Source organism: Manis javanica, chromosome 16, assembly GCF_040802235.1.
Source record: "Manis javanica isolate MJ-LG chromosome 16, MJ_LKY, whole genome shotgun sequence".
Classification (NCBI taxonomy): domain Eukaryota; kingdom Metazoa; phylum Chordata; class Mammalia; order Pholidota; family Manidae; genus Manis; species Manis javanica.
Window position 1 is genome coordinate 60,276,734 of NC_133171.1, and position 5,797 is coordinate 60,282,530.

Sequence of the window (5,797 nt, forward strand, 5' to 3'; positions counted from 1 at the left end):
AAAGGCGGTCCCCAACAGGCAGGAAAAGTGGAATACAAGAGTAATAAAGCAAAGGAATCAAAATAAAAACAACAAAATGGTGGACCGAAGTTCAATAATATCAATAATGACATTAAATGTCAATAAACTAAACACATGCATTAAAAGACAGAGATTGTTATATTTGTTTAAAAGAGAAAAACATGACCAAACTATATTCTATCTCCAAAATGTCCATGTTAAATATAATAATACAGATAGACTAAAAATAAAAGAATTGAAAAAACTGTATTGTGTAAACACTAAACAAAAGAAGGGTGGAGTAGCTACATTAATATCAGATAAAGTAGACTTCAGAACATTATGTTACAAGGGATAAAGAAGGCTATGACATAATGATAGAGGGGTCAATTATCTAAGAAAGCATGCCAATCTCAAATGTGTATGCAACAAAAGAACTGCAAAAAAACATGAGGAAAAACTGATAGAACTGACATGAGAAACAGACAAACTGAAAATTATGTTGGACACTTAACACTCCTCTCAAAATTAAGACAAATTAGACATAATATTAGTAAGGATAAAGAAAACCTGAACAACAGTATCAACTAATTTGACCTAATGAGATTTATAAAACTCCACCCCAAAAAATCATATGAAATATTCATATAAAGGACCATATTCTGGGCCATAAAATAAAGCTTAACAAATTTAAAAGAACTGAAATTATATAAAGTATGTTCCTGGTCCATAAAGGAATGAAACTAGAAATAGAGAAACATATTTAGAAATACCCAAACATTTGGAAATTAAACAACGTACTTCTAAATAACTCATGGGAGAAAATCATAAGGAAAGTTATAATCAAAGAATATTGAACTGAAAGCAAATAAAAACACAACATGTAAAAATTTGTGAAATGTAATTAAAACAGTCTTGAGAAGGAAACTTTAGCATTGCATGCTTATATTAGACAAATAAAGGTCTTTAATCAAATATCTTAAGTGTTCATTTGAGGGAATTGAGAGAGGAAAATCAAATTAAACCCAAAGCAAGTGGACAGAAAAAATACAGATAAAAGTAGAAATCAATAAAACTGAAACCAAAAAAAAAAATAGAGAATATCAAGGAAACCAAAGTTCAGGAAGATTTCATCTCAAGATCCTTAAGTTAGTTACATTTGCAAAGACTTTTTTCCCCTCTAAGTTAACATTTATAGGTTCTGGGGTTTAGAACACAAACATATCTTTTGAAGGTCCACCATTCAACCTACGATTGAGGAAAACAGCTCACAAGAGGGAGAAGTGGGTCACTTCTCTGGGCCTGGAGAATGAAAAGGAATCTGGGTATTCATGATTTTTTAATGCATTGACCCAGATATTCCCCATCTTGTGCCACAGGATTCTTTTCCAAATGGGGCCCCAGCCTTGGCATAAACACTTGGGTAACACTGAGGATTCAACGTTCCCTGGAGCTCTGCTTCTCTCAGAATTAAGTGCTGGGCCAGGTCCTCAGCTTTTTCTACCTTCTTGCTGAAGGAGATAGTCATCTCCATATATGTTGCAGAGAGGTGTTCTGGCTTTCAGACTTAGCTTCTCACCACTGATTTGTTACCCTCAACCATTCATTATCTTTCCCCATTGCAATGATTGCTCCCAGACACAGCCATCCTACTTTCCATGTACTTCTCAAATGAGTCATACATTGTGATATCCACCAGTGCTTTCTGTTCCACTGGTACTTCATCTCAGTTCACCAGTGCCGAATATTTTAACAATTGCATTCTTACCTACGGGCCAGAGGCTATTAATGTGCCACCTACCACTAGTAATGAAGACAGCCAGCAAAAGGTTAATACAGCTTCAAAATCCCATTCTAGAGGCTACTTTCTCATACCCCACTTTTGGTAGCCTCTGTTCCAGATTGCGTACCTGAGTAGCGTACCCTAGATAGAGATTAAAGTGAAGGAAGTTATTAGAGAGTACTCTCAGGATCAACACCTGGAGGAAGTGAAGGAAGAAGGGTTGGGCAGAAGGAGAAGCTGAGCTGCAATATAGTCACAATAAAGACGCAGGCCATCTTATGAGGAGCTATGGAGCTTGTAAAGTCCTGTAGCATCATTCCACATTGGGACAAAGAGACTGTCTTATAACCCCATATTGACCAGTTGTGACATGTAAGCAGCCCTTGAGGAGAATGCATAACCTTGACCAAGGCAGCTCTCTTTAGCAGAGGGCAATCTTCAGAGGGTGAGCCGTGAATGATTGGTCACCAAGACTCTGAGCAGCTGGGGGGATAATGCTTAATTTTGATGGGGGGGAATTCTGGGAAGCACCTATCAGCATGCATTTCATTGATCCATACAATCACCCTGCTGCCTGATCAGTGGGCCAATGTGTACAAAATAACCATGTAGCAAAGATGGAGGTTATGCATCACTCAATAAAAATGGATTTTCACACCTCAAAACTTCCACCATTGTTGTGCTTTCAATCTGTAGGTTAACTTTCAGCTTCCAAGATAGCATCATTTCTAGGAGAGAACAACTCAGTGATAGGTTGATTTTATTGGGCCTTATCCTTCAACAGAAGGGTGTCAGTTAGACCTTACTGGAAAAGATGCTGTGATGGGAGTCCACAAGACCACCCTCAGGCTTGATGATTCACTAGAAGGACTCACAAGAACTAAAAGTTGTTAAATTCATAGTTATGGTTTATTACATAACACACATTATATTATATAACATGGCACAGCAAAAGTATACAAGGTAAAATCATCAAAGAAATAGGCACATGGGGTGAAGTCCAAAGGAAATCAGAAGTCCAAGTTCACAAGAGTCCTCTCCCAGTGGAGTCACATAGGACATACTTAATTCCTCCAGCTACACTGTGTGACAATATGTTTGAGGAGTTGTCAATCAAGGATGCTCATTTGAGCTTATGAGTCCAGGGTTTTATCAGGAGTCAGTCATATAGACATATAGTACACATCCAGAGGGAAAGTAGGTATTCACCAGAAAATACACATGTATTAATATAAACTATCTAAACAAACTGGTAGTGTGGCTCAAAACCCCAGGCATGTGTTTCAGTCAACTCCTATTCACCCTGTTGCTGAGAGGAAATCCTACCTTAGGATTATGACTGCAGTTTATTGGTCACATGGACTCACAGACCAGGGAAGAAGGACACCACATACCACACAGAGCCATATGGACGTTGCATGTGGGGACAGTGAACAGGCAGTGCTTGTGGGAGGCAGACTTTGTAGTATGACTATGGTGAGGTGCCCCTTGGTTGTGTGGGAGAATTTGTTCAGTTTATTTGAATAATTCTGCAGGCCGGCAAGGAAGCAAAACCTACCACTCAGGGGCAAGCAGAAAAGGAACTGCATCTGGCCTTTTTTGATAAGAAAGGTTGTTTGGCTAGAGGACTTCATTTGCAGGAGCAGAGTTGGGAGGGGAAATTGTACTGTGGCCTTAGTATAAGCAGACATCTGTTACCTTTTTTTTATTTTGGGTATCTGTGAGGTAAGAGATTCCCATAATTCTTTACTTCAAGTGGGCAACTTGTAGTCAAGACCAGTAGTCTGTAAAAATGTGCAAATGTGGCTATTTGCTGGCTGCTAAAATGACTGACTGAAGTGTGGCCAGTTGTGCTGACCCTTGAATCTCATCCTTTATTAGAGACATCCTGGTTAAGTGGTGAAAAGCAAAAATATTCCATTGAGCTCCTTCATGTATTAGGGTGATAATATTATCAATGGTGTATGAACCCCCACTGCTGTTCACTTGGTTGATCCCAATGGGCTTCCTGGTAGCCAAGGGATCTGGGAGAGGGTACCTACTCTAGCACCATGAAATATCACAAGGGACCAAGGACAAGGGAGGCTACCCCCTCCTGCAGGTAAAATATGTCAGAGGGTCCAGGTTTGGCTCCATTCTGTTGCAAGGAGGCCTGGGTAATATGATGAGCTCATGGGGTGCTTTCATGATCCTAGTCATAATGGGAAGCTGGGTACCAGTAGAGTGTCTCTTGTAGCCTTTTGTTGGATGTGGGCAAATTCATGTGTCTGTAGAACCCGTCAAAAAGATCAAAATTCTGGGTTTGTATTAACATTGTGAGTGGTGAAGGGGCCAAAAGCTGTTTCTTAAATGTGTGAGGGAGGGAGTAGTCCTCCATTTGCGGAATAATGTTTAGGAATTTAACAGAGATGGTGGGCAGGATCTTGTGCTATGTGGGGGGCATGGCCCATCCCTTTTTTGTGAGCTCCTGTGTGAGTATTGCTGTCCTGAGTGAGTATGTCAAATGAATCTCTTCAGAGGAGGACTGAGGGGGGAACTTGCATTTGGGCCATGTGAGACTATCCCAGTTTTACCCAGTGTTAAGGCAGCACAGAATGTTAAGTTCCTAATACTTAAATAATATTAAACACATAACTTTAGGCCTTATGCCACAGCATGCAAAATGTTCTTATCAGTCAGAACATTCTAAGAGGTCAATTCTCAGGAGCTAGTCAAAGGCCAGACATGAAAACAGGCCCTTCTTAGGAATGTGCAGTGTTTGAGCAGCACTTGGAGCTGAGTTAACCTTTTCCAGCACAGAAACTTACTCCAGTATGGATTTGCCTTTCATTACTGGTTTACCTCCACAAGTTTAACAATTGTAAATTTACAGAATGCCTTGTCCATTGTTATGTATTGCTTACAACATCACATCTGACAAGGGACTTATTTTGCAGTAAAGGACATATGGAAATGGACTGATGACCATGGAATTCACTGATCTTGATACATGTCCCATCACCCAGAAGAAGCCGGCTTCATAAAATGGTACAATGTCCTATTCTGAGGCTCACTTATAGCACCAATTGGAAGACAAGCCCCTATGAGTTTAAGGTGCTAGCCCTCCAGAAGCAATATATGCATTCAATCAGTGGCCAATTATATTAGTTTTCTACTGGTGCTGTAACAAATTACCACAAATTTTATGGCTTACAACAACATAATTTATTCCCTTCTGAAGGCCAGACATCCAATACTGCATGGTATTATTGCCTCAGCATCCATTTTGTTTGGCCCAGCAGCCTGCAGGTCTCCTAAACCAGCTCTAGCCCCTCATGCAAGTGAATGTCCTAGACAATAGCCCACAGATTTGCAAACAAGGTAAGGTCCTGACATGCCTTCCCCAAGAGCCCTTGTGATCAGGTACCCCTTTCTTCCAGGGCCTTTCCCTTGAATTCTCCTTAGACAAGACCTCTGTGGAGCTTGCCAATGCCCAATCTAGTTGGTTTTAATTGACCAATCTAGCCCTAGCCCGAGAACCTCAAAGCACTCCACCTACGCATCCTAATACAGCATGTGCCCCAAGCTGTGTGCCTCTGTCTGTGCTCTGTCGTCTTGACCTCCCCATGTGGCCTCTTGAGGCACATCATGTACCTCCTCTCAGACCTGAGTAATCGTCTCTATTTTCATTTCTCCTGTGATCTGTTAAACCATGGCTCACTATCTGGTGTTCTGTGCTCCACTTAAAACAAATGTTAATTGAACAAAGTCATAACAGTAAGTCTTAAGGGACTAACATCAAACCATCGGTAGTGCTGGTTCCTTCTGGAGGCTCTAAAGGGAGAATCCATTTCCTCACCGTTTTCAGATTCTGGTGGCCGTCTATATTCCTTGGTTTGTGGCTCCTTCTCTCACCTTCAAAGTACATCACTCCAGTCTTTACTTCTCCTTTTCTGTAGTCAAATTTCACTCTGCTTCCCTCCTGTGATCACATCTAGGGTCCACGTAGTTAATCCATGATGATGTCATCTAAAA